The sequence below is a fragment of the Cetorhinus maximus genome, chromosome 9 (assembly GCF_964194155.1).
Source record: "Cetorhinus maximus chromosome 9, sCetMax3.hap1.1, whole genome shotgun sequence".
NCBI lineage: Eukaryota > Metazoa > Chordata > Chondrichthyes > Lamniformes > Cetorhinidae > Cetorhinus > Cetorhinus maximus.
In genome coordinates, this window is record NC_135887.1 from 143,381,682 (window position 1) to 143,405,998 (window position 24,317).

The 24,317-nt window shown below is 45.7% G+C and overlaps 2 protein-coding genes across 3 annotated transcripts in view; one reads left to right on the top strand and one right to left on the bottom strand.

Annotated features, from left to right (window-relative positions):
• iftap (intraflagellar transport associated protein) overlaps positions 1-24,317 on the bottom strand; it is a 65,122-nt gene that overhangs the window by 36,491 nt on the left and 4,314 nt on the right. Inside the window, exon 1 of one of the 2 annotated variants that reach the window (XM_078549584.1) lies at positions 12,481-12,501. The exons of the other annotated variant lie outside the window; for it this stretch is intronic. The gene's annotated coding sequence lies outside the window, so the exon portion shown is untranslated. Of the gene's footprint in view, positions 1-12,480; positions 12,502-24,317 lie in introns of those variants that run through there. 2 annotated transcript variants of the gene reach the window in all.
• The window catches only part of rag2 (recombination activating gene 2), a 31,104-nt gene continuing 12,801 nt past the window's right edge, over positions 6,015-24,317 (top strand). Inside the window, exons 1-2 of the mRNA XM_078549581.1 lie at positions 6,015-6,158; positions 11,808-11,893. The gene's annotated coding sequence lies outside the window, so the exon portion shown is untranslated. The remainder of the gene's footprint in view (positions 6,159-11,807; positions 11,894-24,317) is intronic.

Below are 24,317 nucleotides of genomic sequence, written 5' to 3' on the forward strand. Positions count from 1 at the left end.
CATCAAACAGGTTAAGCAGCCAATCACATTGAAGGATTCTCACCAACAGCTAACTGGCAAGTAACCTGTTCTGATGAAAGATCATCAGCCTGAAACATTATTTCTGTTTCTCTCCATAGATGCTGAGTATTTCCAGTATTTTTTTGTTTTTAAACCAGGAAACAAGATGTACTGATTATCCATCACTTTTTAATCACCACAGCAAAATAAAGATTAGGGTACACAGGACATTTAGAAAGAAAGTGAAAAATCATAAACAAACTTTAAAGCAGCAAAGTTAAAACCTATGGAATTTTCATCATAATGAATTCCCTCTGCAGGGACTTCAACAACACATCCTGTGGAGCATCAGAGAATCACTGACCGCAACTTCAGCATTTCCATGTAAAATTGCAAATGCGTGGTCGCGAGAATATTGTGTCAGGAAATCGGGCATCTCCGAAACCACTTAAAGGGAGCTAGCACTATTAAAGGACAGGTGCACTTTGGCTACAGACATGAAGAGTCATTCTCAAAGGGCTAATTTGATTGTAAGGGGTCCAGACAGGGCACCCAGGTTCTCTGCACATTGGAGACCCCTGGTGCAGGCAGCGGACAGGAGGAGGGAAATCCTGCTCTCCGCTTGGGGCAGGAAGCCCTCCAGATTACACCTTCACCATCATTGGAAAGAGGATGTTGATAAGGCCAATGCCAGGAACCTATCTTCCAGGTCATGACTATAATGCTGGAGGGAAAAAAAAAATTCAATGAAATGACCAAGGTTGCCAAGGTAAGAATTGCTGCTCTCTAATTCTCTGCTCACACCTCAAACCTCACTACTCACAATACTCCCTCCCTGTTTTCCATCACTCTTCTATAATCACTACAAAACACTCACTCCACCTTCTTCTTCTTATATTCACACACTCACTGCTATTTCAACCCTTGTTTTCCCACACCCAACATCTTACACACTGCCTACCAGCTATTCAACCGTGACAAGCATTCTTCTTTAAACATCTAACAAGGTTGGCCCTAAAACAGCAAGTGTAGGACCCTAATTTGAATATTTTCTTCATGATCTTAAATTGTTCCGGTGGGTACACTGGACAGGGCTGTCTAATCCAATATGGCAGCACCTAGTGTCGTTCCCAGTTCACCATATGGGATATTGAGGCACTCACTTGGTGTCTAAATTACAGGTGTGGTGCCATCAAATTTCTTGACCATTTTCTTTAGTTTACAGTTTGGTGAAAAGCAAGGACATTGGTGACTTTTTCTAAAAATACTGCAGCAAAAACTGTTGCATAAATGCAGCTAATAAAGCTAAGTGGAAACTCAGACAAAAACACTAAACAGCCTTATGTATCTTGCTGAAATTGATTCCAGTAGGATTTTTATTGAGAATGACAGTTTTGCCACTTGTTATTTACTGATGTAATTGTGATTTATCATTAAAGGAGGTAAAATTGAACTGCTTAAAAAACACATTTCTCGCATTTTAACTGAGAAACTCTCAAGGCAAAATGGAACATAAAATGCTCTAAATACACCTGCTTCTGAAATTTAAAATGCTTTTTAACAACGAAACCAGGATGATGCATCACGAAGTATGCTGTCTAGCATTTTAAAAAATAACAGTTAAAATCTGCAATAGAGCAAAACTCCAACTTCTGCAAATCTGTTCTCTGGGGACACTCGAAATGAACCAGCATAAAATGTTTACACAAGGCTTTCTGAATGGTTCATGCAAAACTCAGTGGTTTTGTAACAGGAAACATTCTTGTTATCAATTGTTTTTACTTCTATCACTGACAACTGAGTTAGGAAACATACAAACTGCTGCAGAAATTTAAAATACCTGAAAAAACTGTTTGTAATTTCTTCTAATCAATTACATAATTTATATATTTGTTGAGGTGGCAACCGACACCCTGGACTGGCAAATGATATCCTTGACAACGCAACTGTTATCAAGTAAGTGATCAGACAACTTTCTTATAGCACCGTTGTGTTGTAGAAATTATGCTGCAGGAATTCAAACTGAACTAAATTATGTTCTTTGGTATTTTCTCCTTGTGCTGTTTACTTTCGTACAAGTGCCAGAACAATTTTCCTAGAGAAAGAAAGATTGAAGAACTTGCAATTTATATAGTGAATTTCATATTCTCAAGATGTCCCAAAATGTGCCACAACTGACCATTTGTAGATTCCACAAAGAGGTTGAGATGCGTGTCTTGTTAATCTGTTTTGGTGCTGTCAGTTAAGGACACAATGCTGTGCACTGAGAGAATTCTGCTCTTCTTCAAAAACTGCCGAGGGATTATTTTTTTAGATCTACCTGAGCAAGCAGACAGGACCTCGGCTGACACGTGACTCCTTTTAGTTCCCAACATCTGCTGTCATAGATCATGGAAACTCAGTTCAGAAAGCGTTAATACTCTTTTCGTTCATCAAGGTCTTACAGCCAACTACACACCCCACCATGCTCTGTCTTTATCTGCCACTTGTAAAGACAGGGTTAGGCTTTCATAAGTGGACATATACAAAGTCATCTACATTCGGAGGTAACTAGAGGCAGAAAATGTAGATAGAGAAGGGGCCAAATCACCAAATCTGTGACCCTTGAATCTTTGTGAGAGGAGAGCCATGGAGATTCTGGGGCGGGTGGTAAAGACACAGTGGGATACGGCAGGTAGAAGGCCATTCCCAAACTCACATAGTTTGTATCCTTTGTTTATTTTATTCTTTTTCTCTTTTATTGTGCTAGAGAGGTGTCACATCTGCAAATATTAAAGGGATATATGTCAGGAAGGGGGTAAAACAGTAGACATGTGCCATCCAATCATTCGAGTCAACAGTCACCTTCTGTGAGCATATGAACATGAGATTTAAGACTCCCAGTTCTGACAGTGTACTTAGTGCTTCTAGGTTGTCACATTTAATGGGACATATAGTCAACACTACATAGCCTAGCACAAACTGAGTAACAGTGCTGCCCAAACGTAGAATCACATCGAAAAGTAGACATTTTGTTTTGGGTTTTGCAAGTGCGGGCTAGATGAGTACGGAATAAAAAGGGATCGAAAATCAACAATACTCATCTAGCCTGCGCTTACTTTGATGTTCAATTCTTCTCCTAATAAAGGATAGCATTCCATTAGCCTTATTGATTACTTGCTGTACCTGCACACTAACCTTTTGTGACTCATGTACTAGAACACCCAGGTCCCTCTGCACCTCAGAATTCTGCAGTCGTTCTCCGTTTAAGTAATACCCTGTTTTCTATTCTTCCTGCCAAAGTGAATAACTTCACATTTTCCCACATTATACTCCATCTGCCAGATTTTTTCCCACTCACTCAACTTATCTATATCTGCAAACCTTTTATGCCTTCTGCACAACATACTTTCAAACCTATCTTTGTGTCATCTGCAAATTTAGCTACCATACCTTCACTGCACCCGCCCCCCCTCCCCCCCCACCCCGCCCCATCTAAGTCTTTAATGTAAATTGTAAAAGCTTGAGTCCCCAGCACAGACCCCTGTGGGACTCCACTCGTCACATTCTGTCAATCTGACAAGGACCCATTTATGCATACACTCTGTTTTCTGCCAGTCAGCCAATCTTCTATCCATGCTAATACGTTACCCCCTACACTATGCGCTTCTATTTTCTCCAATAAACTTTGATGTGGCACCTTATCAAATGCCTTCTGGAAATCCAAGTACAGTACATCTACAGGCTCCCCTTTATCCACAGCACATGTTACTCCTTCAAAGAATTCTAATAAATTGGTTAAACATGATTTCCCTTTCCTAAAACTATGCTGGCTCTTTCTTGAGCTTTTCTAAGTGCCTTCCTATAACCTCTTTAATGATCGATTCTAACACCTTTCCAACGACAGATGTCAAGCTAACTGCCTATAGTTTCCTGTTTTCAGCCTCCCTCCCTTCTTGAGTAGAGGGGCCATATTTGCTACTTTCCTCATGGAACCTTTCCTGAATCTAGGGAATTTTGGAAGATTAGCACCAACATCTACTACTTCATTAGCAACCTCTTTTAAGACCCTAGGATGAAGTCCATCTGGAGACTTGTCAGTCTGCAGCTCCATCAGTTTGCACAGTACCGCTTTCCTAGTGATTGCAATTTCACCAATTTCCTCTCTCCCACCTCCTGATTTACAGCTATTGCTGGAATGTTTTTTGTATCCTCTATAGTGAAGACAGAAGCAAAATATTTTTTCATTTCATCTGCCATTTCCTTATTACCTACTATTAACTTCCCATTCTCACTCTCTGGGGGACCAACACTCACTTTACCTACTCTTTTCCTGTTTAAATACCTGTAGAAACTCTTGCTATCCATTTTTTGCATTTCTAGCTAGCTTCCTCTCATACTCTAATTTTTTTCTCCTGATTAACCTTTTGGTCATTCTGTGCTGTTCTTTATATTCTGACCAATCATCTAACCTGCCACTCATCTTTCTGCGGTTAAATGCTTTTTCCTTAAGTTTGATGCTTTCCCGAACTCCTTTAGTTAACCTTACCTAAGAAACATTGCACAGCACAGCAAATTTCTTCCTCCCTGCTCCAAGGTTTTGACCTTGGGTAAAATAACATTCCCATGCTCTATCACTTTCATCCACATTGCTTTGACGTTGCTGTTTACTGCAGGATGGTTCTCATCTGAAAAGATAAGTTCTTCCCTGCATGACCTCCAAAGCTATGTCACTGAATGGAGCATTACTCAACCTCATCCACCTCTATTTTTATACTCAGTTGCTTTAAAGTGACCATCAGCCTTTTTAAAGCTACTGTCATACATAACCTGTTCCTTATCCTGTGGTGATCCTAAGGATACTAAGAGGACCAAATATTTATTCTAGTGGGCTGACCTTACCCTACAACTTGCACCTGAACACCAATAATCCAGGACTTTGTTTTCTGTTTCACAATGAGAATGGCATCCAAATACTTAATAAAAACAATAAACTAAGCTATAAGCATACTAATCTAAATCTCTAAATCTTGGAGAAGCATTCAATTGTGAATAATTAAACAAGGCAAAGAGGTTATCTTTGTGTGGTTTGAACTGATGAGATGTAGGCATCTGTCAACTCCCTTTCTTAGAAGAGCTCCTCATACAGTAACAACCACAAAAAATGTAACATTTGGCAAGGTACATTATAAAGAATGTAACCGGTCAGGGAGATGCAGTGTGTACCTTTTATAATCATACATTACAGAATAATGAGGATTCTATTCCAGTGATCAGTTCACTAAATACTATACATTTTGAAAACACGGACTCAATATTGTGCACTTCTTAACATTTTTAAGTTTGTTTCACTGAAACAAATTCACAAAGTATCAAGTCCAACATATGCACTGCAGCAGCACGGAGCTCTGAACATACCACATACAGAACTGGAGTGGAGATCAAGGACTGGATTACAGCCATCAAATCATCCAAATTTTGCTTTGGCCAAAAATTAAGGAATGTCCGTTCTTCTACATAAATTAGAGAGAAAACTTTCTTTTAAACATTTAATCATCACCTATTCTGAATGACTGTAAGGCATCTTAAGAAAGGCAAAACAGGTAAGCAATTTAAAGTATCCTTTTTTTCTTAAAGCATAGGACGACACGGTTTGGACCAGCTGTTAGCTGGAGCAATCAACTGCCCTTACTCTCTCTCTCCACAGCTTTACGGGTGGGAGCTTCCATTCCGGGGCTAAGTCCTGGGCGGGGCGAGGACAGGGAGTGTTTCCCATCGCGGAGGCTGCCGGGAATAGCATTGTGCCACCCCAGCCTCATTAACTCTGCAGTCGGAGGTTTCCCGATGCTGTTCACAGCAAAGCGGGCTGGATGGTGCGCGCCCCACCATAATTTCCATATTTTAAAGGCACCCGGACAGAACACTGAGGAAGGAGATGGCCCGAAGAGGATAGGGAGCTCCGGCACCCAAATTCAGCAATGCCTCCCTGCGCGTCCCACTCAACCAAGTGGAGGCCAGGAGGGACGTCCTCTAGCCACAGGATGGGAGGAGGAGGCCGAGCAGGGAGATGAACCCCTGCATGGGAGCAAGTCTCCAGGGTAGTCAGTGCCCAGGGCCTCCAGCAGAGGACTGCCCTGCAATGCTGCAAAAGGATGAATGACCTCATCCGCTCCACCAGGGTAAGTGAATCCTCAGCTGCTCACACTCACCTCAATGAATGGCACAAGGGACATGGGCCTCAGTGGCAACATGATAAGGTGATGCCTCACAGCCCCACTGTAGTCCGTCTGCTCTGCAGGCAGAGAGACCACTGTGGGTCCCTGACCCTTCCACACAGAGAGCTCACATGCTGTCTGGGGGGATGGGGTGAAGGGGCTCAGGTGTTGAGGGCAGCAGCAAGCACGCTAACCACATGTCTCTGTGAGCCTTATCATTCTATCTGTCTGGGCTCACCGCTCTGGAGGGTGCTGGCCCAGAACCCTTCTGGACAACCTGAAGTGCATCAATCACATGTCACACAATCCAATGGCTTATTTTGTAAGGCTGGAAGCATGGGAAAGATACATGAAACCCAATTCTCTCAACCCCATCTTCTCTATTTTTGCAGGAGAAGTTAAGCCAAAGTAGAAGAGAGAGGGAGAAGACAGGAGGGGGTTGGCCACACTTCAAAGAACAGACCGACTTTGAGGAGTGGGCAGCCCAGCTGGTAGGGATGGAGCAGGACAGATCCATCGGAGATGGAGAGATTGGCTTGCAGCCTCCATTAGGTAAGGATCCATGCTTCTCATAAAGGTTGCTGGTCCCCCATTTTGGAGGCAGCTCATGCAGTCACTCGCTCTCTCCTTTCTCACTTACAGGTGCCACCAGGAAGAGGGCAAGGCCCGAAAGTGAAGAAGCCCTGCCCAGCACTCGGACAAACCCAGAGGGGAGCAAGGACATCGCTGATATAGAAAATGCACCAGTAGAGGCACAGCAGACACCTGCACCCTCCACCAGCCCAGAGACACACACCTCAGTGGGTATTACTAGTTTAGGAATGGTCTCACGTGCTGGTGGTCACTGCACAGAAATGCGTGTGCAGCAGGAGAGGGGGCAGTGTCAGACCAAGATCACCGGCACTTAAAGGAATGCTGGGGAAGAGGCACCTGGAGGATTGCGCCTGATGACAGGCCTTCCAAGAGATGCTGGAGAGGCAGTAAGAAACGGGGGAGAATCAGGCAGCGATGTCAGAGGCCCTCATCAGGGTGGCACGTGAGGTAGAGAAGAGCATCTGCCTGCTGGCTAATGAAGTTATGCCAACCTGTGCACACATGGAGGTCTCCAGGGGGAGGGTGGCAGACTCCATGAAGAACCTGGTTCAGCAGATTCTGCCAGAGATGCACACAGACCTGCACTCCATCGCTCTAGCCATGGGTGAGCTTTTGCAGTAGCTACACAAGATGGGGACGGGGCACCTCAACCTCCCTCCAGTTGCCCTTTCCCCTCAAGGAGTCAGGCGGGGGCCTTCAGACACTCAAAGGGAGGAGGCACGGCAGTTGCACACCCCTGGGACCTCCACTCAGGACACTCAAGAGTGTATCCAGCTCTTCCGAATTCCCTTTGCCTGTAACACTTTCAACCTCATTATCTGTGACTGCAGAGGGAGCAGCTGCCCCACTGCAGGACAGCCAAAGTGAGCCAGGGCCCTCCATTCCTCAGGCCTCAGGACATCCGCCAAGTTCATCCAAGGCAACAGTGTCAACTGGTCAGCAGGTTGTCTCCACCCCTGCTGCAGATGTCAGGACAGCACTTAGAAGAAGTGTTAGGGAAAGAAAAATTAACAAGTTCTGATTTCACAAGTGGTTGCACTATGATTATTACACTTATCACACTTTTATAAATATAGTTCATTTGCACTTTAATCACGTCTGGTGTGGTTTATTTGCAATAGTCCTTAAGCTGTGCATACCACACCGCGCCACCCTCGCCCTCACATCTTTCAAGGGACACCCCACCACCCCTAGAATCAGGCATCTGCAGGGAGGCAAAGGTATCTGCCAGGGCCTTTGTGAGCCATACACAAGAATCCTCCCATGCACGCTGACCCTTTGCCCTTCACGCTCTCATCTGTCCCAAGGCCCTAGCATTGTAAATACCTCCTGCTGGGTGAACTTGTGACGTTGGGGGGGAGAGGGGCGGAGGGGAGCTGCCAGGCTGCAATGGCGATGCAGATAGAGATTGGACCAATCAATGCTCCTCTGTCATTTCAGAACAGAAGCTGTAACACCAACGAAAGAACTAAGACAGGCGGAGGCCCCCCAAAGCTCCTCATTCTGACGAGGTACGATAGGGATGCCTCGGAGCTGGAGAGCTGCCACCCACCTCGGTTAGCTGGTCGAGGAGAGACAGGGGTTTCTGACAAAAGTAAGAGTGCAGTGCACAGAGGTGAGTGTGTCGGATTGTGCAAACATTCTTGTGTAGTCTCATCATTAATGGGAGCCTCAAACCTGGAGTCCCCATTGATCATTGAAAGATGATGGCACCATGATGCAGGTCCCCATTGTCTCACCAGGGCGCTTGGCATGCACAGTGGCAGTGTGACAACTTAAACTAATGACATGTCCTTGTTCTCCCCTAGAATCACCAGCTCGGCCACTAATGCAGGACCCCAAAGAGCCACCCTTGATGCCAGAGGACCACTGGGCTTTGGATGCACCTGAGTCAAACCCGCTCTCTGCTCCAAGCACCAGCACAGATACCTGCACCTCAGTGAGCATTAGATCATCGGCTAGAATGTTGGTGCGCATTGCTGAGGGCATTTCACACTCGCTTGAGGAGCAGGCAGAGGCAGAGAGTGCCCAGGGTGCAGGCAGTCGGAGGACTGCCGGAGACCAGAACGATGCTGATTTGAAGTCAGATGATGAGCCTCTGGAGTCGTCCATTAGGTGGCAGATGCCAAATGCCCAGCAGGATGTGTGCGAGGATCTTGCCAAGATCCATGAGGGTATGTGTGCCATGGTCTCTGTTGTGGAGGAGTCCATGCGGAGTGTGAGCACTGTGTTGACCCTCCGCCAAGCGCACTGCCTCCTCCATGGGGACAGTGGTGACTCTCATGGAGAGGCAGCTCCAGGGACAAAATCAGGGGTTCCTGGGGTTGCGCACGGACCTGCAAGCCCTCACACAGGCACTGAGCTCAGGTGGTCAGTGCCAGTGTGGGAGATGGATGAGGAACCTGGGTGCCCATCCATCAATGGCAAGCAGGAAGGTCCAGAGCGACCTCACATTGGCACATCAGCTGCTTGTCATCTCTGTGGGCTCCTCTCAGGGCGCTCTGGGTGATGGCAGCAGCTCCTCCGCCCCTTTGCCAGTGACCGTGGCATCTGATGAGACTGTGATGCTGGGTAATGCCAGCCATGGCACTGGCCGCTCCCTCCCAGGCGGGTCCAGCACAGGCTCCACTGGCCAGAGGACGACTGCCAAAGTCATCAAGGCCAACAGGACAGCAGAGTCAGCAGGCTGCCTCCAACGCTGCTCTGAAGAAGGGTCATACGAACTTGAAACGTTAACTCTGTTGCTCTCTCCACAGATGCTGTCAGACATGCTGAGTTTTTCCAGCATTTTCTGTTTTTGCCTCCAATGCCGCTGCAAGTGAGGGGGCGGGGGAGGGGGTTTGCAGGCAACAAGACGCAGCACTCACAAACGTAAGTTTAAGGCACCATGAGCACAAGAGGGACTGTTCATGGGTGAGCTCCTGTTCTGCCATATTTTGACAATTTTTTACTGGTGTGGCCATTAACACCAGATATCATGTTCATTTGATGTGAGTGGCAACATGATATAAATTTTGCTTTTGTCTTAATGGCCTGAGTAGGCTTCACTTGTTTTGTAGGCGCAGGGTACGCCAGTATGTAATGCTGGACATGAGTGGCTCTAAATTTTATTGCACAGGCACTTTGGGTTCAAAGGAAAGGGTCATTTCAAACATTCAGGTTGGAAGCAGCATCCCTGGTCTGAGGTGGAAGCAGATCTTTGGCAGCCTAGCTGAAGGAGCATTGGATGAAGGCATCCCTGGTGTCCCTGCCACCCTGAAGGATCCAGAGATCTGCCTCCACATCCTCGCTGTTCTCCTCACCAGGCTCCTCTTCTGCCTTACCACTGGGTTCATCATCTGTGGCCTGTGAAGCTGCCTCAAGATCCTCTTCCCCCAGTGGGTCCCCCCTTGCCAGTGCCAGATTGTGGAGAGTGCAGCATGCAACCACTATCAGTGACACCCGCTCTGGGGTATTGGAGTGCTTCCCCTGAACGGTCCAGGCATTGGAAGTGCATCTTCAGAAGACCTATAGTCCTCTCTGTCACTGCCCTTGTGGAGGCATGACTCCTATTATAACACTGCTCAGCATCTGTTTTTGGGTGGTGGAGAGGTGTCAGAAACCACCTTTTCAGCAGATAGCCCTTGTTACCCAGCAGCCATCCATCTAGTCGAGCTGGAGCAGTGAACAGCCTCAGCACCTGGGAGTGTCTCAGGATGAACGCGTAATGGGAGCTGCCAGGGTACCTTGCACAGACTTGCAGAATCTGTGCCTTGTGGTCACAAAGTACTTGGACGCTCAACGAGTGGAATCCCTTCCTGTTAATGAAGGCACCCGGCTGACTCACCGGTGCCTTGATGGCCACATGTGTGCAGTCGATTGCATCCTGGACGCGGAGGAACCCAGCAATCGCTGCAAACCCTCTGGGTCCCTCAGCCTGGCTGGCCCCATCCATACGGTAATGAATAAATGTCATTACCCACCTGAACAGAGCATCAGTCACCAGCTGTGGACAGCTGATTGGGAGACTCCACAAAGATATCCCACTGACCCCTGGAAAGAGCCAGAGGCATAGATATTGAGGGCCACTGTGACCTTCAGAGCCACTGGCATGGGCTGTCCACCCACACAGTTGGAGTTGACCTCAGGCCCAATCATCTGACAAATCGAGGTAACAGTCTCCCCGGAGAGACGGAGCCTCCTTCGGTATTGCAACTCAGACATATTGAGGTAGCTGCATCGCTGCCTGTAAACCCTGGCAGCAGGATAGTGGCGTCTTCTGTGACCCCTTCCACCTTGGACTACCTGCTGGCCCTGCACCCCTTGTGTCTCTGCCTCTCCTCCCCTGGAAGCTGCATAGGGACACCCGGCCTCCTCTCCCTTCTACCCCTCTCTCCCTCCTCAGAGGAGGTGCCACTAGCGGAGAGCACAATCCCCATAACCAGGCTACAGAAGGCTGTCTGGTGCCTAGAAGGGTCCACACGGTCAAAATTTTCCAGGGGCCTTGGAGACACCAATGAGTCCTGAAATGAAGCCTAGAAATGCTTAGAAGCTCAGGACAGAGATAAAGCTGTCAAGTTCAAATAAGCAACCAGCAGCAAGCTATCTCCTAAACTCCTCACTACTCACAATGGCAATGCTGCAGACCCTTTTTCTCCCGCCCTTGGATGAGGTTTCGTTAAAACTGGGCTGCCCGCTCTACAGTCCTGCCACAATACCACACACTGCGCCTGTTTCAGTTAAACAAAATAAGTGACAGCCATTCGATGATTCATTCCTCAGCGCAATGCCTTGACCAATCAGAGTCAAACTGCCTAGTTAAAATTTCAAACAATGCTTGGCAGTTAACTCTCAGTCACCATCAACTGGTGCATTTTCCATGGCAATGTCTTTACCAATCAGAGTCCACCTGCCAACCAATCAGCACTTTCTTCTCATTCAGTATAAATATGTTGTTTCCCCTGACATCGGTATTTTCTTGCAAATTGTCCTGATGAGTGCAAAATGAAAAGCTTCAACAAAAAATGTCTCTTTTTTTAGCAATGCCTTCAGAAAAGCTCATTTGAGAGGTCAGTCGTCCATGGTGAAGTCCCTGTGCCTCAGAGGAAAGGTCATTGACTTGTCAGGTGAGTGTCCAAGTTGTTAATGTTGTTCACCTGTTAGCTGACCCTGGAACAGATGGCCTATCATGGGCTTTCCCAAGGGAGAATTGTCATTCTTGCTGCCTAATTAAAGTGTACTCTACTGAACCACTGAAAGCATGGTGTGGGTCCACATGACACAGCCAGGGAGATGGCATCGTCTTGCCACCACTACCTGATACAGATATTCTGCAGCAATGTAGTTAGCTGACAAGACTCAGTGGATGAATGATGAACCATGCCATGCTCATTATCCCATCCACTTCCCTCTTGCCATCCATCCATCAGGATGCACCCAAACTGATGACCCTTCACCAAATTCCTCACAGCTGCACACTGTCACAGCATAACAGTGTGACTAAAAGGGAGGAAACCAGTAGGGATATCAGTGGTCACGGAGCGCAACACGCTATCTTTGAATGACAACTGCAACACGCATGGCACCCAGCATTTGCACAGAGCATTTTAACAGTAATCATTGATGATTTACAGAAAATGGTTAGTGTATGTAAGCGCAGAAAAGTGAATGAGAGCACTGTAATCTGAATGGCTCACAAACCTTTTCACCTTACATTTTTATTGATAGGATGTCAAACAGAGGAGAGGTGGGGGAAGGGATGGGTCCAGCTGCCCCATGATTTTCTGATCAGGACCTTCAGGTGTTAGTGGAAGAGGTTCAGAGGAGGAGATCTGTCCTGTAGCTTGCTGGCCCTCAGTATCCACCTGCCACAACCAAGAAAGCCTGAATGCAATTTGCAGCTGGGGTGAGCGCAGCAGGAGAGCATGAGCATTCTGGATTCAGTGCAGGAAAAGGTTCAATAACCTGCTACATTCTGGCAACGTGAGTAGCTTGACTCATCCACACAGAGGTCTACGGGAAGGGTCATATCTGAATGCTGCAGCTAAGGTGCAAGACCTGGCACATACCTCTGCTTTAGCTTTGATGCTTGTGTGTGTAAGCAGCTCATGTAGGTACATGGAGAACAGATGTGAGAGAGCACTGTGATGCACAGATACGATGAAGAGAAATTTCGCTGCATTCACGAGATATCAGTTAACATAAATTCAGGTTGTTGTTGCAGTCGAAAAAGGGTGAAGAACACTAAGGAGATGGCCCGGCCTGGGGGTGGGTCAGCCTGGCTGAGAACAATTCACTCAGTTGAATAACTGGCCATGGAGATTGCCAGGGTCCTTGAGCAGCTGTCTGTGCTTATGGTAAATCACCGGTAGCAGGTGATAAAGGCAGTGTTAAAATCACCTTGGCACATGGTGGTAATGGTAGAGGTCACGATGTCAGTTCACTGAGCACAATGGGACTTTGGCAATGGACAGGGAGTGCAAGGATGGCATTACGTGATAAGGGCAGCACGAGCATGGTTAAAGACAGTGACATGCATCAGAGTGTGCTTTCACAATGTGAAGGGCTATACCTAAATATCTCACTGTGTCCCACACAGGTCTCAACTTTGCTCACTCACCATCCCCCAGCAACCCCAGTCTACCTCATCCCTCAGGTGTCAGGAGGGGGAAGAGATAGCCAAGGGGGCAGCATCACAGCTTACTAGCCCACACTCCGCCAACTCAGATACCAGTGCATCAGAGGGATATAGCACATGTAGAGTCAGTGGCATAGGGTGAAAGTCACCGCATCAGAGTGCAGGAGGAGGAGTCAGAGTCAGAGATAGCAGTGTACAGTGCCCTTGGAGGAGGGAGGAAAGTCAGAATGATGCTCCAGTGGGAAGGAACATGGAGCCACAAAAGTCACTTTTGAGACACAATATTTGCCCAATCAGTAGCTGATGTATGCACATCTGGCAGAGTTCCCTGAGGCAGTGAGATTGCAAAAAGAGGAGTCCATCACCATTATGAGCTCCACATTGGCTCAGGGACTCAACTCCATCAGCTCCGACCATGAGAGATTGGCCACACATGCAGCAATACTCAGAGTGGATGCAAGAGCAGCGATTCAGCCAGGCTCCCTCAGTCGCCGGCATCAGGCCAGAGTATGAGCGCTGTCATCACACTGTTGAAATGTTGGCTGTTGGAACAGACAACTGCTACACATCTGCAGTCAGCCCCAACAACCCAACATGAAGGCCAACCCAGGGCTGTGGAGGTAACTGAGGAGGGTGAAGGTACCAGAAGCTTCTCAACACTCTCATTTTCTTCCACATCACCAGCCTCTCCGTCAGATCCCTCATCTGCTCCACAGCTGCCAGTGACCACGGCTGCCCATGCAGAGATGCAAAGGCCACAGTCTGAAGGTCCCCAGGGCTATGGGCCAAGTGCTGGAAAATGGGATTAGTGTAGTCAGATCTTTGTTGACCAGCATGGACACAATGGGCTGAATGGCCTCCTTCTGTGCTATAAACGTCTATGAGTCTAGAGACTATGATTCACAGGAAAATTACCCACTCACCTCCATTCCAGTCAGGAAGTGGGTGCCATGATGAGCAGCCTCTTTGCACTTAACTAGCCAATTTGCAATTATTGACCAGTTAAGGATTAATAAATTTGTCTAATAAAGTAGTGACTATTTCTGTGGAGAACAAGCCAAGGCCGTTGCCATCAGAAGTCCCAAATTATGAGCAGGATTTTCCATGCCCACAGGCATTGGGCGTGCTCGGCAGCATGAGTGGACAATATGGCAAGAAGGCCAGAAATCAATTTTACGACATTGTGAAACCTGTTTGCGATCGTCCGCTTAACCCGTCAATGGTGGGCTGCATTTCCCGCCATTGAACATCGGGAACCTCATTATAATATATCTGCATATCATTATAAGGCCAGCCCGCTAGAATCATCTCCCCGTTGGATTGTCTGCCCACATCGGCGTGATTGCACACTGATGTGTTTCACAACAGCATATAAGGTGTGCACTTGGCAGGCTACACTTTGAGGAGGACTCAGAGGTGAGTACGCAGTAACGTTGCGCAGCACTCGCCCAGGTCGCCTGTTGGACTTCAAAGTTGAGGCGCGTTGGAAGGTGGAGGGGGGCAAGAGCTGCCCTGTAATTGAAGGTAGTACATAAGCACGCGCGGGGTGGGGGGAAGGAAAGTGGCTACGCATTAGGGAAACCTAGTATAAAGTGACCATTCCTTGTGTTAGTCACAATAAGAGGTTGCGGTGGAAGAATTAATCCAGGCTGGTCTTTTGGTTCAAGCTGGTTTATTTTCAAGACAAGTCCTCAGTGCTACTGACTTCCAAGTAGCTTCCCCACACAGTGTTCCAGCTGTATCTCTTTATTCTATTTAGATGGGATAATCAATGCCCATCACCTGTTTAACTAGCAATTGTCTTTAACAAAGTGATTGCCACATTGACACTCTTCAGCTGAGACAGTTCAGACGCAGCCTTTTTGACATGTGTGGATTCGGGCCTCTGGCTTATCTGCCCACTCAAGCAACACAGAGGCATCAAAGTGTCACCAAATGCTCCAGAGCTTTTTACCCCTCGGGCACAGACTGCAAACTAATGAGCGTTTAAGTGGACTCCAGACAAGTTGGACGACTGGGCGTGTTGTACAATCCCCTCGCTAAATCTGGCCATGGAGCAGTCACTGGTGGAGGTGCTCACAGCCCCTTGCAATGTCACCATCCCGGTTTGGACCAGTATCCCCCATGGTTCAGGCTAACAGTGCAGCCTTGCAGTGTGGGTTAGGAGAATGCCTGTGCCTGACCTGAGAGCACAGCATGCAGTCCAATGTCCGAAGCTGCTGCCAATCGGTCAGGTGGAGTGGGGCTGAGGAAGGTGGGGTTTCAGGTAGCCATGCAACGCACTAATCTGTAGCCATCCAAGTGGTGGCCAGCACTCTCCAGGATGCGTTAAGGGGCCTTCAGACTTAACCAGGAGAGGTTCTTAGTACACCCATGCTAACCCACACGTTTCTCTCTTTCATCCTGCGGGAGGAGTACATCAGGATCATGGAGCCTGGTGAACTAGCTGTATGCCTCATGGATTTCAGAGAGTGAAGACAATGGAGAAAAGAGCGACGGAGGTGCCTGGCTATGCAGAGGGAGAAGCAGCATCCTCTGGAAGAAGGGGCAGCTGGGGCTCCCGCACACACCGCTGAAGAGTCACAGTGAGCCGTCACGGGTCAACGCCCAGCTAGACCCAAGCTCTATAGATGCCGCCTTTCATTCCTGCAGATGACCAAGAACCAGTGTCACCGAAGATTGCGCATGTCTAGATAACTAGTCAGTCACATCTGCCAGCTACTACAGGATTTGGTGCCACGGGGACATGGAGGGCATCCCTGGGCAGTGGCCATGAGAGTGACCACGGCGCTCAATTTTTACGCAAGTGGCTCCTTTCAGGGCTCCTCTCTGTGGGATATTGCAAGCCTCCATCCTCAAAAGCATTCTTGAGGTCACAGATGCCATTTGTGTGACGGCACACAACTTTGTGCATTTTGCCTGGGACCAGGACAGCCAGGATGCACAAGCGATTGGATTTGCCCAGATATTAGGTTTGCCACGTGTGCAGGGTGCCATCGACTGCACTCAGGTGGCGCTCAGATCTCCGTCGCAACACACAGTCAACTAGGTCACTGCAAGGGATTCCATTCTCTGAATGTGCAGCTGGTGTGTGACCACCACAAACACATCCTGCAGACATGCGCACGGTTTCCAGGGAGTGTCCATGACTCCTACATCCTCAGTCAGTCACAGATCCCTGACATCTTCCAGGGTCCACAGGGGCTGCAACTTGCAACTTGGTACAAACCATCGGGATACTGAAGATGAGGTTCTAGTGCCGGGACCAGTCTGGTGGAGTCCTGCAATACAGTCCGCAGAGGGTGTCACGCATCATCATCACCTGCTGCATCCTTTACAACCTGGTGCAGCAAAGGGGAGAGGAGCTGGCTAAGGAGGAGATGGAGGAGCTGGAGGTCTCCTCCAATGAGGAGGACGTCGACAGTGATGAGAGTGAAGAGGACCTCAAAGGTGATGTTGACAGGGATGAGGCACTGGCTAGACAAGGCAGGCATGCTTGGGAGGCCCTCATAGCTGCTAGATTTGTGGAGGATGATGATGATATGAGTGAGGAGACACCATAGATCCACGCATTATATCTCTGAACATTTAACTCCAGTCTGGGTTATGGTAGCGCACATACCCTCTGTGATAATGCTCCTGTCACAGAGATGCAGTGGAGGCCCTAATAGTCACTCAGTTGCAGGAGGATGATGACGACATGCAGTGAGGACACTCCATAGATCTTCACATAGAGAATGTCTGACTCTTGTCTGGCCGAGGGCAACTCGCTTGGGCTCTGTGATCAGGGTCTTATCATGGCGATGCAGCCATGAAACTTTAAAAGCTTCTGATCCTTTGTACGCCTTCAGCACCTGACCCCTTCAAGAGCACAGCATCACTGGTCACAGATGCTGAAGAGATGGGGGTCAGCCCCACCTTACATACGAACATACTAATTAGGAGCAGGGGTAGGCCACTCGGACCCTTGAGCCTGCCTACCTTCAATCTTCAATAAGATCATGGCTGATCTGAATGTAACCTCAACCCCACATTCCTGCCTACCCCCTGATAACCTTTCACCCCCTTGTTAATCAAGACTCTATCTAGCTCTGCCTTAAAAATATTCAAAGACTCTGCTTCTATCTCCTTTTGAGAAAGGGAGTTCCAAAGACTCACTACCCTCTGAGAGAAAAAATTCCTCATCTCTGTCAAATGAGCGACCCCTTATTTTTAAACAGTGACCCCTAATTCTAAATTCTCCCACAAGAGGAAACATCCTCTCCACATCCACCCTGTCAAGACCCCTCAGGATCTGAAAGGTTTCAATTAAGTCGCCTTTTACTCTTCTAAATTCCAGCGGATACGAACCTAACCTGTCCAACCTTTCCTCATAAGACAATCCGCCCATTCCTGGCATTAGTCTAGTAAACCTTCTCTGAACTGCTTCTAATGCATTTACATCTTTCTTTAAATAAGGAGACCAGTACTGTACACAATACTCCATCTGTGGTCTCACCAATACAACTGAAGCATAGCCTCCCTAATTTTGTATTCAATTCCCCTCAGAATAAGTTATCTATTAGCTTACCTAATTACCTGCTGTACATGCATACTAACCTTCTGTGATTCATGCACTAGGACACCCAGATCCCTCTGAATCTCAGAGCTCTGCAATCTCTCACCATTTAGATAACAAGCTTCCATTTTATTCTTCCTGCTAAAATGAACAATTTCACATTTGCCCACATTATACTCCATTTGCCAGATCTTTGCCCACTCACTTAACCTATCTATGTCACTTTTCAGCCTCCTTATGTCCTCTTCACAATTTACTTTCCTACCTGTCTTTGTGTTGTCAGCAAGTTTAGCCACCATTCCTTCAGTCCCTTCATCCAAGTCATTTATATAAATTGTAAAAAGTTGAGGCCCCAGCACTGATCCCTGTGGCACAACACTCGTCACATCCTGCCAACCAGAAAAAGACCCACTTATGCCAACTCTCTGCTTCCTGTTAGCCAGTCAATTTTCTATCCATGCCAAATGTTACCCCCTTTACCATGAGCTTTTATTTTCTGCAATAACCTTTGATGTGGCACCTTATCAAATGCCTTCTTGAAATCAAAGCACAGTACATCCACCAGTTCCCCTTTATCCACAGCTCGTGACTCCTTCAAAGAGCTCCAATAAATTGCTTAAACATGATAGTAATACATCGTTTTCCCCGCCTGCTACTGCACTTAGTGCAAATCTGGGACGATTCTGCCCTATGTCTATGAATTCAATACAATCCATAGTCAAGAGGGGGTGTGGTGTGTTACGGTTCACTCAGGCAGTCCGAGTTGCTATGGTAACATACACTTTTATGTTGTAGTCTGGAGCTATGGATAGTGATGGTAGAGGCTCCAATTTCTTTCTATCATATGGCTGACCAGGAATCTATCCTGCTCTTACCGCCTCTCAGTGGTGTTTGTTGGAAGGGTTTTCAGGTTGATACTCAGCCTGTCTGACCACATGGTGAACACACCTTCCATGGCCATCAGGTCCTGGGGTGGAGCTGGAACCTGGAGCTTCTAGCTCAGAGGCAGGGACATGACCCACTACACCACAAGACCTCCTTATAATCAAGAGTACAATGCTTTTTAGAACTGATCCTGAGCACCTTCTATTATCTATTTACCATTATTATTGAGCTGCCACCTGAATCTGTTTGTCTGGTTACTGAATAAATATTAGCATGTATTTGCATTATAACACAAACAACTTCATATAAACATAACCACTGTCTTCCACAGCATACAGCTTGGGTGATTCTTTTTAGAAAATGTTTTTTGCTAAAAATCATATTAAATTGGAGCAGAGTTTCCACTTTGGATAGAATCAGGAAATTACAGCTCAGAATTGCACGGGTTAGGTTACAATCCAAGTTTCTGCCAAACATAATTTGTTTAATCAGAAATGTAAAATCTTCAATGAACCAGCACAATTAGGCAGCGTTATAGAACGTAAATCTGTCGTTTCTTTCCATTAAAGAGTATTCATAGACGTATTTAAGAGTGCTAACCTGGTGCAACTTTATTAATATAACTGAAAATGGGTTTATCACCAAAAATAAGCATTTGTAATAAGGGTGTGCAATCCTACATCTGTATGTAACTTGGTTTTAAATCACTTAAAATTACTTTAAAAAACTACACTGAACTATTTAATAGTTTCTTAATTTACACCTCAGTTTCTTAGTAAACATTTTTTGACATGATAAACTCTAAATAAAACTTAAAACTTAGTACCTGCGATGTCCAAAATAGAGCATAGTCTGAGGAGCTTTTCCAAAAAGCGCAATTAGTGGAATCTCTCAAGTTGGAACTTGGCGAAGGGGGTCAGACTGAATATTGAACCCAGTGTAAAAGATCACAGAAAACACAAAGTAGTTTTGGGCGTAATGCACATTTAAAATGCCTCAATTATTTTGTGCTGGTTTGCACAATTCCACCCAGGTTGCACTGAAATCACTGGCATAAACCAACAGAAAGTCTCTCCTTAACATTGAAGCCCCGGTTTTAATTTAAAATGAGATTCGTAATAAGATAACTAACCACTTTGAAGGATTTGACCAAGTTTTGGGAGGATGTGAGTGTTAATAAAGGACTTCAGATTGAACTTTACAGATAGTAGCAAATGCATTGATGTATTGGTTATCTTGTTCATTTAGAACACGCCACGTCATTGTTGCATCTGTTGTGCACCAGCAATCAGACAGTTACTCTGATCAGGATAGTATTTGGTACCATCTGCACCCAGCTGTAAACTCTCTCAAAAATCTCCTACGCTGTTTTATGCTACGTACTTACCAAGTGTTCTGCACCTCCTAATTCTACAAGCAAGTTCAGTCTCCTAAAGTGCTCTGTCCTGTGCTGGTAAAATTGTCTGAAAAACTTGATTCGAGGTAAGGATATAGGCCTGCCAGAGTGGCTGATCCAGCCCAGAGCAATCATGTGTCAATAGATTATTTACATATTTAAAGTTGTGCATTGTTGTTATTGATTGATTGATCACAGCCTTATGAAGTATAGAAATGTTGCTGAGTGGTGTCCAGGGGTTATTATAAACAGAGCCAGTCTCTGCATAAATAACTTAGTCTAGAAAAACATTAAATACACTTTGTCACAAAATATTATCCATGAATGTTATGGTTAAACAGAAAATAAACTCTGTTAATGCCATCATGTCATATATTAAAAAGGGACAAGCTGAAAATAAAGTTAAAATAACTACTATTTGTGACTCAGAGAGAAAACGGTCCAGAAAATTGAGTGGGGGAGAAAAGTCATGTCCTTACACAGCTGATTAAAGCTGATGATCATATTTGTGCTCTACTTACTCTCTCTCTAAGAATCTCCATGCTGGATTAATATACAAATGTCTTATCAATACCGATTAAGGGCAATTTCTGTATTCAAAGAATAGTAATGCAGATAGCAAAATGGATCAGAAAATCGAATAGGCCGGGAACTAATCTACTCCAGTTTTATTCAAAGGAAATCTGGAACCAGGAAAGACAGTGATTAAAAACCTGTAATATTTCACAGCTGTCATTGTATTGGAAGAAAGCTAAGGTAACTCGAAATACATTTAGCACAGAGGATAGAGAGAAAAGATAAACTGAAATAGACTTAACATTAACTACGGACAGTGACAAGCAACCATTTTATAACCCAGGTTGTGAGAAAGTTTGTTTTTTTATTGAAGTTTGATGATGTTACATCCTCTGGTATTTGTTGGTCTATACTGTAGTTTTTGAAACACTATAGAGCCATTTAGTTACCCTATAACCTGCTCGGGTCACAGTCTGGAAATAAACATTTTGAACTTAAACTCTCGAAATAGATCAGTTAGTTTCCAATTGTGTCTGCCTCAGAATTTAAATCCAAAGCCCATGAAAATGATAGCTGTAGTTGTCTGCACCCTGACAAGTTCGATATTTGAGGACAGATGTGATCAAAGCTGGTCAGCTGGGTGAGGTACCAGAGGGCAGTTGGTCAAGGTGAAACTGTCTCCAACCTGATTCTCTCCTTAAGGAAAGAGAACTGGAGGAGGATCAGGGAAGGACAGCCCACAAACTCCCTTCTGTTTCTGTTATATGAATAAGAATATGATTACCAAATTGGATATTGGTTAGATTCTTTTTAAAATGTGTAAAACTCCAAAGGGTTACTCCACAAGCAAAAGGCAAACTAATTACAAATTTGGACAAAGACTACTATAAATGTAAATTTTGTATAAAAGTTGAATTTTAGCTAATACTTAGGCGAAAGAAAAATATTATTTAATTCCTGATCTGCCATGGTCATCATTAACCATGAAAACTGAAAACAAAAATCTATTCTGCACATTGTCTCCATGTTGCAGTCTCTTCAGTCATGGACATTCAAAACTGACAATAGGTGTAATAAGCACTGAAAGTCCTAGATAACACCACCGAATAGAATATCAACTACTGAAATGTTTCTGTAAAATATTCGATCCTCTCTGCTGCAGTATTTATTGTTCACTCAGTTTTGGAGTAACACTGTGTCATTCAGTACAAATGCTGTGCATCAGCAGCAGCATAAAGCAACTTTACGAAAAACCAAAATATATGAATCATGTAGAAACCATTTGCCAAGGCCACTGTAACTCATACAGTTAGCTGACAGCAGAAGGTCTACTAAAAGTATGCCTGTGGATCACAATGCAACAGGGTCTGAAGTTCTGCCGAAGGGTCATGAAGACTCGAAACGTTAACTGATTTCTTCTCCGCCGATGCTGCCGGACTTGCTGAGTTTTTCCAGGTAATTCTGTTTTTGTTTTGGATTTCCAGCATCCGCAGTAGCTTTTAGCTTTTTGTTTTTATCTTTGGGTCTTAAGAGAATTTAAGTATTTTTTTATTATTCATTCATGGGATGTGGGCTTCGCAGGCTGGGCCAGTATTTATTGCCCATCAATAGTGGTGAACTGCCTTCTTGAACCGCTGCAGTCCATGTGGTGTAGGTACACCCACAGTGCTGTTAGGAAGGGAGTTCCAGTATTTTGACCCAGCGACAGTGAATGAACGGCGATATATTTCCAAGTCAGGATAGTGGGTGACTTGGAGGGGAAGTTCCAGATGGTGGTGTGCCCATCTATCTGCTGTCTTTGTTCTTCTAGATGGTAGTGGTCATAGGTTTGGAAGGTGCTGTCTAAGGAGTCTCGGTGAATTCCTGCAGTGCATCTTGTAGATGGTACACACTGCTGCTACTGTGCTTCGGTGGTGGATGGAGTGAATGTTTGTGGATGTGGTGCCAATCAAGCGGCTGCTTTGTCCTGGACAGTGTCCAGCTTCTTGAGTGTTGTGGGAGCTGCACTCATCCAGGCAAGTGGAGAGTATTCCATCACACTCCTGACTTGTGCCTTGGACAGGTTTTGGGGAGTCAGGAGGTGAGTTACTCGTCGCAGGATTCCTAGCCTCTGACCTGCTCTTGTAGCCACAGTATTTATGTGGCTAGTCCAGTTCAGTTTCTGGTAACCCCCAGGATGTTGATTGTGGGGAATTCAATGATGGTAATGCCATTGAAAGTCAAGGGGCGATGATTGGATTCTCTCCTGTTGAAGATGGTCATTGCCTGGCACTTGTGTGGCACAAATGTTACTTGCCACACAAGCCTGGGTATTGTCCAGGTCTTGCTGCATTTGGACATGGACTGCTTCAGTATCTGAGGAGTCGTGAATGGTGCTGAACATTGTGCAATCATCAGTGAACATCCCCACTTCTGACCTTGTGATGAAAAGAAGGTCATTGATGAAGCAGCTGAAGATGGTTAGGCCGAGGACACTACCCTGAGGAATTCCTGCTGTGATGTCCTGGAGCTGAGATGACTGACCTCCAACAAGCACAACCATCTTCCTTTGTTCTAGGTATGACTCAGATCAGCAGAGAGTTTTCCCCCTGATTCCCATTGACTCCAGTTTTGTTAGGGCTCCTTGGTGCCACACTCGGTCAAATGCTGTCTTGATGTCAAGGGCAGTCACTCTCACCTCACCTCAGAAGTTCAGCTCTTTTGTCCATGTTTAAACCAAGGCTGTAGTGATTTATTTGTAATGATTTAGCCTATTTTGATCTTTTCTCCTACATAATCCCCTCCACCCACCCCACCCCCACTAGGGCCATCTGTCACTTGATCATCCTGCTTTCTACTCTTAATGTCACCATTAGCACCTCCTTTAGCCAGTATCACCACAATCAACACTCCTTCGACCTTTTGTTTATGACATATTTTGCAATCTCTCCTTTGCCTCCACCTATCACTGGCCTTCTATCCAGCTTCACCTGTCCCACTCCCCCTTAAACAGTATATATTTGACCACATTTCTACTTTGCTTTAGTTCTGAAGAAGAGTCACCTGGATTCGAAACGTTAACTCTGTCCTTGTTCTCCACAGATGCTGTTAGACCTGCTGAGTTTTTCCAGCAATTTTTGTTTTTGTTTCAGATTTCCAGCATCCACAGTATTTTGCTGTTATCTGTAATGATTGATGTTTGCTAGAGATTACCTGCTGTTTTATATCATGTCAGTGAAGTGACAATAAGGGCAACACTAAGTGCTTTTACTTCTCTTTTGCTTCTACACCACTAAACACAGACTGACAGCAGGGATATATGACCACTGTATGTAATGATAAAAAGAAAAACATTAAGATAACTGTTTGCTGTCACCATTTCAAACTGCTGAACGATTTAATAATAGTAAACAGCTAAAATCAAAATTAATTTGAAGGTCAATAGAAGCTGAAACTTGAAAGTATAACTGATAGTTCAGACAGATGGATCCAACAAATCCAAATATTAAAAATGAGACAACATCACTGAGCAAGGCAAGTGCCTTCCTGTAGCCACTTGGAGGATTTGGTTCAGGAATA